The 13,262-nt window shown below is 46.0% G+C and overlaps 1 protein-coding gene across 1 annotated transcript in view; it reads left to right on the forward strand.

The window, feature by feature from the left end:
- Positions 1-1,430: 1,430 nt before the first annotated feature.
- ccni (cyclin I) overlaps positions 1,431-13,262 on the forward strand; it is a 47,523-nt gene continuing 35,691 nt past the window's right edge. Inside the window, exon 1 of the mRNA XM_063043470.1 lies at positions 1,431-1,660. The gene's annotated coding sequence lies outside the window, so the exon portion shown is untranslated. The remainder of the gene's footprint in view (positions 1,661-13,262) is intronic.

Raw genomic sequence — 13,262 nt, forward strand, 5'->3', positions numbered from 1 at the left:
GCACAAAATGCTGGAGGAACTCAGCAGGCCAGGCAGCATCTATGGAAAGGAGTACAGTCGACGTTCCAGTCCGAGACACTTCAGCAGGACACCATCCACAACATAGACAACATCCTTCATCCCATCCATCAGGCTCACTGACCTGTAGTTTCTAGGCTTGTTTTTGCTACGTGTTTAAAACAACCGGACCACATTAGCCACTCTACAGTCCCCCTGAACTACACCTCACTTCTTGTAGTCTTCAAGCGATTCACCAGTTCCCAACTGCTGATGTGCTTCCCTCTTTTTCCTAACTAGAGCCTCAATATCTCTCATCAACCAGAGTTCTCGGAGCCTGTCAGCATTGTCATTCACCCTTACAGGAACGTGCAGGCTCTGAACAGTTGTGCACACACACATATATGCAAAATTAATGATTCTCCAATTCTAAATTAGTAAAGCAAATAACAGCAGAAAAATCTGGAAATTTTCAGTATATCAGGATGCATCCATGGGGAGAGAGGGTGTTAATATTTCAAATTGTTGTGGGTGGCTTAGTAATGCACTAGCTAGCGCTGCACCTTAAAGTTCTCAGGTCCTGTGTCAAATTTCTCTGACTGCATATGTATCCTCGGAGTATTCTGGCTTCTAAAAGATACGTTGGAAGGCTCAGTGTAGGCAAATTGCAAAGGAGAATTATGCAGTATGTTCAGAGCAAGGTCAATGTAGCAGGACTACAGGGGGAAAAAGAGGGAAGGGGGAATGGAATAAGAAACGAATTGATTTGATGGACTTCTGCATGGTGATAAGAAACAAAATACCAAAACTCATTCTCTTCTAAAATAGATCTGCTTTCCACTCTGACAGGACTTTCATTCTTTGTTTTCTATTTGCATCTCTTTTACTTTGTCCACTTACATCTCCCTGATTATTTATCCCCCCCTCTTCTTTGGACAGTCAAATATTTAAGGAAAAATGAAAATCGGCATTTGCATGCTTTCAGAATCGCCACATTATGTCAGTTCCCCTCTCCGCTGATGCTGACAAACCAAGTGATCTAGGGTATTTTGCATTGAAAGCGTTGACGCGACACGGCGATGGTCAGAGAGCTGGAAGAATGTTCCCGAAGAGAGGAACCCACACCGACCGTCGCCTCCGGCCTGCTCCTTGTTTACAAGCACCGCGGAGATTCCTGGGAGCTCGAACCGCACAACCCCTCACGCACAATCCGCCGCTTCCGCCGAGTAAAGGAGTTCCCTTAACATCGCTTCTGTTTCTCTCCTTGTCAGCTCGGGGAGGTCGGAGTCCGGCTGTGGAGCGGCGCGGGGGGGCCGGCGAGGCAAGCCGAAGGCCGGGGAAGAGGCAGGGGGCTGGGCGAGGATGAGGCTGAGCGGCGGTGCTGCGCTGTGAGACGCGGCCGGTTCGTGGCGTGGACGGACGGACGGCGGCGGCGGTGGCTGGTGGCGGCGGCTGGCTGGGAGGGAGGGAGCAGCGAGAGTGGGCCCAGCGTAGGCCGCCCACAGCCCCCGAAGGGCCGCTGTCCGCCAGCCAGGCCAGTGCTCCCCAACGCACACACAGATCGTCTGACCGCCGGCATGGAAGAGTGAGGCGAACGGCAGTCAGCGGGTTCATGGACCGGGGGATCCAGGCCGACGGTCAAGAGCGCAGCTTCGCGGGGGAGGTGAGAGGATTCGGGAGGGCGGTAGGGGCTGAGTGGGAGGTGGCTGGAGATGGAGGAGTCTGGATTGTTTGGGGTGGAGGGAAGTGGGAGGTGCAGGAGGGGGAGAGTGAGGAGGAAGGGAGTGGGAGGTGGAGGAGTAGGAGGAGAGTGGTAGGTGGTGGAGTGGGGGAGGGGGAGTAGGGGGTTGGAGGGGGAGGGGGAGTAGGGGGTTGGAGGGGGAGGGGGAGTAGGGGGTTGGAGGGGGAGTGGGAGGAGGGGTGGAGGGGGAGTAGGAAGAGTGGGGGTGGAGGGGTAGTGGGAGGAGGAGTGGAGGGGGAGTGGGAGGGTGGAGGGGGAGTGGGAGGAGGGGGTGGAGGGGGAGTGGTAGGTGGAGAGGAGGAGTAGGGGGTGGAGGGGTAGTGGGAGGTGGAGGAGGGGGGAGTGGGAGGAGGAGGGTGGAGGGGGAGTGGGAGGAGGAGGGGGTGGAGAGGAGGAGGAGTAGGGGGGTGGAGGGGTAGTGGGAGGTGGAGGAGTGGGGGGTGGAGGTGGAGTAGGAGGAAGAGGTGGAGTGGGGGGGTGGAGGAAGAGTAGGGGGGTGGTGGGGAGTGGGGGGAAGGGGGAGTGGGAGGAGGAGGGGTGGAGGGGTATTGGGAGGTGGAGGAGGAGGGGAGTAGGGGGTGGAGGGGTAGTGGGAGGAGTCGGGGGTGGAGAGGGAGTGGGAGGGGGAGGGGGTGGAGAGGAGGAGGAGTAGGGGGTGGAGGGGTAGTGGGAGGTGGAGGAGGAGGAATAGGAGGAGTGGGAGGTGGAGGAGGAGGGGTGTGGGTGTGTGGGAGGAGGAGTAGGGGGTGGGGGGAGTGGGAGGAGGAGTAGGGGGGTGGGGGGAGTGGGAGGAGGAGGGGGTGGAGTGGGAGGAGGAGGAGGTGGAGTGGGGTGGAGGAGGTGGAGTGGGAGGTAGAGTGGGAGGATGAGGGGGTGGAGGTGGAAGGGAGTGGGAGGAGGAGGGGTGGAGGGGAGTAGGAGGAATGGGGATGGAGGAGGAGGAGTAGGGGTGGAGGGGGAGTGGGAGGTGGAGGAGTAGGGGAAATGGGTGGAGGAGGAGTGGGAGATTTGTAGGATGTATTGGCATGGTGGGTGGAGGGTGTTGGAGTCAGGGTAGGTGGATTGGGGTGGTGGGGTACGGAGGGGAAATGGGATGGGTTTCCGGATGGGGAGTTGGGGATCCCAGAGAAGGAGTTGGGTTGTCAGCATTGGGGGAGCACTAGTGCAGGGTTGGAAGAGGGTTGTGTGGGGGGAGCAAGGAGTCATAAGGTCTGGAGGAGGAGTGGCAGGGTCAGAGTGGGAGTTGAGGGGGTCTGTTTGGATGGGGAATGAGGGCCTCACATGAAACTGGAAGCAACACTATTGAATTAAGGCTTTGGGCAAAGGAATTTGGAAAGTGTGGAAACTATTATGACAGATTGGCTGTACTGTAATAGGGAATGAATTTGGGTTTGGGTAGGGTAAAGAAGTATTGTACTTTGTCTCGTGTAAACCTATTTTGCTCTGCAATTAATTTATAAATTCAGATGAGACTGGGTTAAAAAAGAGCAAGGGAAACAATTTTTTTCATTTTCAGGATTAATTTTTACCTGGTGGCGAGGTCACAAGCACATATATAGCAGGGTTTTCTGGTGGCTGTAGCTATATGTTACATTACCTGTACACAATGTAGATAATTCTACTTAAAGCTGTCTGATGACATGACGGAGCATACAAGTCATATAGTAATTAGTTCCATTGTATGTTTATGACCCTTGTCTACAATAAAATATGTTAGAACTGTTTTTCTTCTGACCCAGTCTTTGTATACTTGTTCTCTTTCCCTTGTGGTTCAAACTATTTTGATGTTTTCTCTTTTTGTGTTGTTTTCAGTTTTTTTTAAGTCAATGGATTGGACATGCAGATTTTCCCCCACTTAGGATAGTTTATATCAGTTTTGTGTAATGTGCTGCATTGAAAATTAAATCAGATATTCTGGTTAGTAAAATGGCATTTGCAGAGAATTTATTTTTAAAAATGAGAATAATCATATTGCAAGGGATTTTGTTTTCTTGTCTTATTTTGTGTGCATTAACTATTTTGATAGAAAATCATTTTTGATAGTTTTACTGCAAGTGATTCTGAAGATTTGCTGATATTAATTAAAATCATTGCAGCTGTATCTGCTGGATACCTGGAACATTTAACTGTTCTGTGAGCCAGCTTTTAAGTAAAAGTGTAAACCGAAGCAGTGTCATGAGCTTGCAAAGGAGATTTCTAGCAGATCTGGATCAAATCATCCCTTTAAAAGCTAAACATTGAAAGAACATTAGTTTACTCAAGAAAGAAGGCAGTGCTATCACGTATGCTTTGTTAATTCACAAAACTTCAGCACCTATCGTAATAACAGTTTAGGAATTGGAGGTTTTAGGATTTCATTCCTGTTCAAAGTAGAATTGAGAACTTCTGTCTGCAGCTATAGTTTGTGTTACTGTTTCTATTGGAATTAATTTAGTTACAGAAAAAAGAAAGTTAGTCAGAACTCTGCAATGTTTCACCTGACATTGGAACAATATTGCATTATTTTTGTTCTTTTTTTCAAACAGCAGACTGCTCTTAGCCCAAGAATCTGATTGGTCATTAGGGGATTATCTGTGTTATAGAATATAGAACAGTACAGTACGGGCCCTTCGGCCCACAATGTTGTGCCGACCCTTAAACCTTGCCTCCTATATAACCCCCCACCTTAAATTCCTCCATATACCTGTCTAGTAGTCTCTACCTGTCTAGAGGAGAAGGGACAAAGATTGGGAGAGAGTTTGAGAGGGGTGGCAGCTGAGGTGGTAAAAGGCGTGAGAGTTAACCAGCCCTTGGCTTCTTGGAAGGAGTGTCTAGAAGCGTTAGAGAAGGCTTTTGGGCTGACAGAGGGCATGGTGGAGCTTTTGGGGGGGGGGAATCAGAATCTGCGTTAGGAGTAAGGGGAAAAGCGTTCTGAGTATCTTTTCCAGCTAGAGCGCAGGCTAAATTGCTTGAGGCGCTGGGGGGTCATTCCAGGGAATGAGGTGGATCGGATAAGGATCGACCAGGTAGTCAGGGGCGTGCAGAGACGTGATGCGATTGCTATGAGAATCTGGCAGTCCCGTAGAGCACGTTTCTCTCCCCCCCCCCCCACCCTCGGTCTTTTGTTCAGTTGCTCAGAGAGGTAAGGGAGGAGGAGGAGGATGCATTGGAAGCGGAAGAGGGCTCCGTTAGTACGGTGCAGTCCTCGGTAGTAGCCCCCTGTGGTGAAATGACTGGGGCCAGCTCCATGTGGGAGATAGCTAAAGGGGTCGCGGCAGGTGGAGTCTCTCCGCGTGAGGGGACTAGCGGAGAAGGCCCCTCCCAGAAGGGACGGATGGCACTGAGGCCAGGCAGAGGCCTGGGTCCTGCGAGACATAGGCGTATGCTATAACTGCGGGGAAGAGGGGCACTTCAGGTGGGAATATGAACGGCAGGGAGCCCCTTGGAGGGAGAGCCCACAGTTGTCCCAGCAGGAAGGGGGGGGGGGTCGGGAAGCTTAGAGGAGACTCAGTGAGAGAACGGACTGGAGTCTCTGGGAAAATAAGTTCCCAACAATGTGCTGCGGGACCCTCGAGAGGAAAAGACCCTATCCCAGAAGGATTGGTGGGACCCCCGATCCAGCGTGTCGATACAGATAGAGGGGATAGATGCAAAGACTGTACTCGACACTGGGTCGCAGGTCACATTACTGTACCGGTCATTCTACGATCAGTATCTGAGGTATTTACCCTTGACACCTTTCAGTGCACTGGAAATTTGGGGTATCAGTGATGGTGATTGCCCGTACAATGGCTATTTGTCTGTTGCACAACTTCCAAAGTGCAATTGAACATCTTACTATTTGCAGGCATTAACATCTGTATGTTAGGTTTCCAGTTTATGATAAAAGAATGTATTATTGTTTATATGAGCCCTCTGTTGGTCGGGGTTTGTCCATGGATGTTATCTGCCAGCTGTCTATGTGATAAGCAAGCCAGGGCAAGCTGCTGGCCCTGAAGCAGCTCCCCCTCTTCACGCAATTGATGAGTCCAAAGGAATGTACAAGTTGGCACCGGTGGCATCGCAGGAGTTGCCAGTCACCGTTGAACTCAATGCAAGTCTGTCTTAGGGACTCCAGCTCCAGATTTTCCCTCGGGGCTTACTAGCCACAAGGCAGTGAAGGTTTGAGATCAGAGTTTCCCCTCTCCTAGATGAGCTGCGAACCGTGGCCAGAAATTAATTTTAAGGAGCCAGTAACCCACCTTTGCCCCTTTTCCTGTCAGTAGAAACGGTTCCACCAGGCTTAGTAACTTAAGCCACACATGAAGGCCTGGAGTTGGACTTGTTTGTCAGAGGCTATTTGAGGCGCCTGCCATTGGGAACATTTAATAGATAGTGGAAGTATATCCCACTACATCCCCTGGCTATGACAACCTTAAGGAACCATTATCTATATAGGTGCATAGAACGTATGAAATTTTAGGCATAGAACTAAGGTATTCTATCCAATAGCTTTATGCTCAACAGGCATGTCCTCCTTCCACTTTTTAATTTTTTCACTATATATCCAGTTGCTTTCTTTCATTTGGTAAAGGTGCTAGTGAAGTGTATGGAGATCGGAATTTCAATAAATCGATTCTTTGAAGAAAGCAAATGAACTAGAAAATGTAGGAAGAATTTTTCTTTTTTGGGGGGTTATCTGGGCATTGCTTGCATGACCATTATTTATTGAGCTGATAATTTCTCTTGAAGGTGCTTTGTGTAATTGCCTTAATATATGTAGTCTCTGACCTGATTTGTAGTTTAGTTATTTATGTCAATAGCGTTAACAATGCATTGAACATTAGAGGTAGGTGGTTAGACATCCTTTTAATGATTATTTTCCAGTTTATGTTTTAATTTTTTAAGACCTTTATGCATGCTGGTTTGGCAAGCTTCATTTTCTGAGGGGCTGTATTGAAATTGAACACTGCAGTTATACTTGCTTCTGACTTGTGCTGAAAGAGTGAAGTATGGTTGGGCCTAGGAAATTATCATTAGGATCTATTGTAGTGAGTTCCTGGGGCTGGTACCATTGCTGTCCAGCAATTATAATGATCCTTTCTGTGATGCATGACTCCAACCTCGATGCTTTTATTTCCTTGATACTCATCGACATTAGTTTTATGAGAGATCTTTCATGTCCCACTTGGTCAAATGCTACCGTGACTCGTGACTCATCCTTGGAATTTGACTTTTTGGTCCATTGTTTGGACCAAGGCCGTAATCAAGTGGTCATGGGAAAGCTGAAACTGGGCATTGGTAGCATTGTCAACAAAACCTGCCAGAATTTTGCTAATGATTGAGGAGGTACTAAATTGTGCTACTTGCTGCCCAATCACTCTGTCCTCTCCTGGGAACAGGACATATATGTACAGTTTTTCAAGTTGTCAAGTAGGTGCTAGTGTTACAACTATAGTGTAGTGGTTAGCCCGTTGCTTTTACAGCTCGGAGCATTCCAAAGTTCAATTCTGTACCAAGTCTGTATGTCCTTCCTGTGCAATGCGTGAGTTTCCCCAGGTGCTCTATCCTCCTACAGTCCAAAGACGTACTGGGTAGGTTAATTGGTCATTGTGAATTGTCCCATGATTAGGTTAGCATTAATCGGGTTTATTGGGGTGGTTGGGCTGGAAGGGCTACGATGCACTGTGTCGCTAAATAACATTGTGGCTAGTGGTGCAGTTCTTGAGTACGGGTCTTAGTAATGCAGCTGAGCTGTGGTCTGAGCCTGTAGTTCTGTTGTACCCCAGCTTTCTGTTGATTCTTGACCTCACTTGGAGTAAACATAATTTGCTGAGGAATGGCTTGTTTTGTGAGATCTTGAGAATATAAAGAAATAGTATTTTATCAATTCTAATGGATCAGTTTTGCCTTTATCACTAACCTGTTGGTTTGGACCATTGTTGAGGATGCTGGTGTTACCTGTACACTCTCAGCACATTAGCTGTTTAATTGGACATCATTGTTTACAGTTGGACGGGTAAGTTTTGATCTGATGTATTGGTTGTGAGATTGCTTTACTCTGACTACAGCGTGCTGCTTTTGCTGGTTAGAATACACTTTTTTGCCCCTTCACTAGCTTGATCTCTCATTTTTAGTTATGTGTTCTGCTGCCGTAGTCCTTCAACAAACATCATTGAGCTAGATTGGCCTGGTTTGACAGTAAAGGATCTGTTGGGCCATGAGGTAACAAATGATGCCAGTGGTTCACAGTAGTTCATGGATGTCTAGTTGCTTGCACATTTGCTTTTAGTCCATTCCATTTAGTAGGATTACACAATGGGAGGAAATGTGTCCTCAGTGTGATAACTGAACTCCATCTGTGGTATGACTGTGTAGTGGTTATTTCTACAAAATAAGATCAAGTAGGTGTATACCTTGTGATGGTTCACTTACTTGACTAGCAGCTGAGTCCTTCAGAACACAGCCAGTATTTCTTGTGGATTGTACTAAGCAAGCAAAATAAGCTCTTCATAAACACAATAAAGTCTGCAGATGCTGGAAATTCAAAATCTTGAGGAACTCAGCAGGTCAGGCAGCATCTATGGAAAAGAATAAAAGTTGATGTTTCGGTGCAAAAACCCTTCTTCAGGACTGAAAAGGGAGAAGACGTCAGAATAAAAAGGTGGAGGGAGGGGAAAGACGATAACTAGAAGGTGATAGATGAACCAGGTGGGTAGGAAAGACAAAGGGCTGGAGAGCAAGGAATCTAACAGGATAGGGGAATGGACCATAGGACGAAGGGAATGACGACAGGACCCAGGGGAGGTGATCGGCAGGTGAGAAGAGGTAAGAGGTCAGAATGGGGAATAGAAAAAGAGGGGAGGGGAGGAGGAGGGTTTTTTTTACTGGAAGGAGAAATCAATATTCACGCCATCAGACTTGAGGGTACTCAGATGGAGTATAAGATGTTGCTCCTCCATACTGAGGGTGGCCTCATTTAGGCACAAGAGGAGATCATGAGCTAACGTTGATGGAAATCAGAATTGTAATGTTTGGTCACTGGGAAATTACACTTCTGGCAGATGGAGTGGAGGTACTTGACAAAGCAGTCCTCCAATTTATGACAGGTCTCATCAGTGTAGAGGTGGCCACATTGGGACCACCGGCCACAGTAGATTTGCAGTGTTGTCACACCTGAAAGCACTGTTTGAGGCCCTGAGTGGAGGTGAGGGAGGAGTGAATGGGCAGGTGTAGCACTTAGGCTGCTTTCAGGGTTAAGTACCAGGAGGGAGATTAGTGGGGCGGGATGAATGGACAAGAGAATCACGGAGAGAGCAATCTCTGCAGAAAGTGGGGGAGGTAAAGATTTGTTTGCTGGTAGGATCCCTTTGAAGATAGCGGAAGTTGTGGAGGATGATGTGCGGAGGCTCATGGGGTGGTAGGTAAGGACAAGAGGAAATCTATCACTGTTGGCGGAAAGATGGGGTGAGCGCAGCTGTTCAGGAAATGGAGGAGGTGCAGATGTGGGCAGCATTGATGGTGGAGGAAGGGAATTCCTGTTCCTTGAAAAAGGAGGGTTTCTCTGTTGTCCTGGAAAGAAGAGCTGCATCCTGGGGACAGATGTGGCAGAGACGAAGGAACTGAAAAGGGGAATAGCATTTTTACAGGAGATAGTGGGAAGAGGTATGATCAAACTAACTGTGGGAATTGGATAGATTTATAAAAGATGTTGGTTGACAGTTTGTCTCCAGAGATGGAGACAGAGAAATCGAGAAAGGGGAGGGAGGTGTCAAAAATGGACCAAATAACCTTAAGGGCAAAGTTGATGAAATTGACAAACTCAGCATGGGTGTAATGAAGCAGAACCAGTGCGGTCGTCAATGTACCGGATGAAGAGTTACGGAACATTACAAGGGGAGGCCTAGCATATGGCAAAATAAGCTCTCATTTTGTATAGCATCTAACAATTTATCATTCATAATGTTAAATTAATTCTGCATTCTGATTCATTTACTATGATATCAATTTATAAGTTCAAATAAATTGTAGAAAATCCAATCCAAAACTTTTAGTGGCTTTCATCTGTTCCAAGTGAATTAAAGGTAAGGTTCCTCTATGTGCAATGTTGTGAATTTCCAACAGTGAATTAATAATTGATTTGTAATCAAGTTTTCGTGGGAACAGTCTGTTGCTGAACAAGTTGTTGAAAAAAGATTTAAGGGATGACAGAGCTGCATTTTGATAGACACAGATTAATCGAAACTAGTTAATTTGGATATGACAAGTGAGTGTTATTTCTGCTCATTGTAAATTAATATTTTGAGTATGTAACAAAGGGCCAATGAGGGTAGAGTATTTGATATTGTGGAAGAAATGTCCGCATTGTTGAAAGATGTCAATGTTTAGAAGGGTATATAGAAAAAAATAAGCAGAATGGATTAAGTCCAATGAGATCATTTATATGGCAAAGATGAACAAGGTGTGAAAATAGATGATAAATGAGAAGTAGATGATAAAAAAAAGTACAGCAATTGAAAGATTTTATAATGCCTGTAGAGAAGGTGGTGAAGAGAGTATATGGATTTCTGGGCTGTCTCATCTAAAGCATGGAATATTTTAGTAAGAACTGTTTGAAACACTTTTTAAGCCATAACTAATGGTATTATGTGCAGTTCTATTCACAACTCTAAGGAAATGGTGTGATACCACTGAAGGGAGTGCAAAGAAGGCTACGGAATTATAGTTGAGAGATCAGCTGGACTGTGGTTGTTTGCTTTGGATTAAAAATGACTGATGGGATTCTTGGTTGGGATGTATGAAGAAGCATTGTTGAAAAACCAATTTCCCCCGGGATCAATGAAGTATGACGACTACGACTACGACTATCCTGGTCATTGTGAACAGGAATAATGTCATTTTCCTTAGCAAAAAGGACACTATCAAGGGAACTTAGACAAAGTGATTACCAGAAATGTTAGAGGAGAGTTTTTTTTTGAAGGGGGGTGAAATAAGCATTTTTCTAAACTCCAGTGAGTACAGGTCAGAGCATCCAAACAGTCTTTGTACATTAACCCTTTCATTCCCAGGATAATTGATATTTTGCTGACATCTTCAATTGCTCCTTGCTTCAGTCTAAGATCCCCTCGTGTTTTAAGAAGGCAACGATAATCTCAGTGCTGAAGAAGAGCAAGGTGGCATGCCTTAATGACTCTCGACCTGTGGCTCTGACATCAGTTGCTATGACGTGCTTCGAGAGATTGATTATGGCACACATCAACCACAGCCTACCGGTCAAACTCGACGCTTTGCAATTCGCCTATCGGAGCAACCAGGTCAATGGCAGATACCATCTCTCTGGCCCTACGTTCCTCCTTAGAACACCTGGAGAATAAAGACGCATACGTAAGGCTCCCTTTCATTGACTACAGCTCTGCCTTTAATACCATCATTCCAAATAAACTGATTCTTAAGCTCTGGAACCTGGGCCTTAGCACTCAGATCTGCAGCTGGATCTTCAACTTCCTCACAGACAGGACCCAGGCTGTAAAAATAGGGGACAAGCTCTCCTCTACAATCACTCTGAGCACCGGTGCCCCACAAGGCTGTGTACTCAGCCCCCTGCTGTACTCACTGTACACCCATGATTGTATAGCCAAGTTTCCATCAAACTCAATATATAAGTTTGCTGATGACACAACAATTATAGGCTGCATCTTGGGTAATGATGAGTTTGAGTACAGAGAGGAAATTAAGAACCTGGTGGCATGGTGCGAAGACAATAACCTATCCCTTAATGTCAGCAAGACGAAGGAATTGGTTGTTGACTTCAGAAGGAGTAGTGGACTGCACGACCCAATTTACATCGGTGGTGCGCAAGTGGAACAGGTCAAAAGCTTTAGGTTTCTCGGGGTCAATATCACAAAAGACCTGACTTGGTCCAACCAAGAAGAGTTCACTGCCAAGAAAGGCCCACCAGCGCCTTTACTTGCTGAGAAAGCTAAAGTAATTTGGCCTGTCCCCTAAAACCTTCACTAATTTTTATAGATGCACGTAGAAAGCATTCTTCTAGGGTGCATCACAACCTGATATGGAAGTTGCCCTGTCCAAGACTGAAAGAAGCTGCAGAAGATCGTGAACACAGCGCAGCACATCGCACAAACTAATCTTCCGTCCTCGGACTCACTTTACACCGCACGCTGTCGGAGCAGTGCTGCCAGGATAATCAAGGACACGACCCACCCAGCCAACACACTTTTCATCCCCCTTCCCTCCGGGAGAAGGCTCAGGAGCTTGAAGGCTCGTACGACCAGATTTGGGAACAGCTTCTTTCCAACTGTGATAAGACTGCTGAACGGATCCTGGCCCGGATCTGGGCCGTACCCTCCAAATATCCGGACCTGCCTCACGGTTTTTTTTGCACTACCTTACTTTCCATTTTTCTATTTTCTATTTATTTAAAATTTAAATTTTTAATATTTACTAATTTTTACTATTTTTAATATTTAATATTTGTAATCTAGGGAGTGGAAAGCGCAGAATCAAATATTGCTGTGATGATTGTACGTTCTAGTATCAATTGTTTGGCAACTATAAAGTATAATTGTTGTAAATCTCCTCTGGACCCTCTCCAATGCCAGCACATTCTTTCTTAGATGTGGGGCCCAAAGTTGCTCAGAATACTCCAGTTGTGGTCTGACCAATGCCTTATAAAGTCTCAGCATTATGTCCTTGTTATATGAATGCTAACATTGCATTTGTCTTCCTTTCTTACAGACTCAACCTTCAAGTTGACCTTTAGGGAATTGCACCTCTAATTATTGAATATCCTCTATAGTCTATGCCTTTATTCCTTTTACCAAAGTGCATGACCATACACTTCCTTACACTGCCATTTCTTAAACTCATTCTCCTAATCTGTTGAAGTCCTCCATATCCACCTTATCTAGGCCTTACAATATTCTATAGATTTCAATGAGATCCCTCCTCATTCTTCTAAACTATTGACTCAACCTGTGAATTAAGTTTAAGGGAATCCTGCGGTAGAACTCCCAAGTTCCTTTACACCTCTGATTTCTGAGTTTGCTCCCTGTTTAGAAAATAGTGTATGCCTTTATTCCTTTTATCAAAGTGCATGATCATACACTTCACACTATTATTCCATCTGCTACTATTTTGCCCATTCTCCTAACATGCCCAGGTCCTTCTGCAGACTCCCTGATTCCTCAACACTACATGTTGCTCCACTTATCTCTGTATCATCTGCTGACTTGGCCACAAAGTCATCAATTCTGTCATCCAGATCATTAACGTATAATGTGAAGAGTAGCGGACCTAACACTGACTGCTGTGGAACACTGCTAGTCACCAGCAACCAACAAGAACAGGTCCCCTTTATTCCCGCTCTGCCTTCTGCCAGTCAGCCAATCTTCTGTCCATTCTAGTACAAATTGAGTACCCTTTATCCGAAATGTTTGGGGCTGGAAATGTTACGGATATTGGATTTTTAAAATTTTTGAATATATACTGAATAGCTTGGGGTCATCATCATTTCGGACTCTGAGTTTATGTGCTCCAGAAAGCAGTC

This window comes from Mobula hypostoma, chromosome 3 (genome assembly GCF_963921235.1).
Source record: "Mobula hypostoma chromosome 3, sMobHyp1.1, whole genome shotgun sequence".
NCBI classification, from domain to species: Eukaryota; Metazoa; Chordata; class Chondrichthyes; order Myliobatiformes; family Myliobatidae; genus Mobula; species Mobula hypostoma.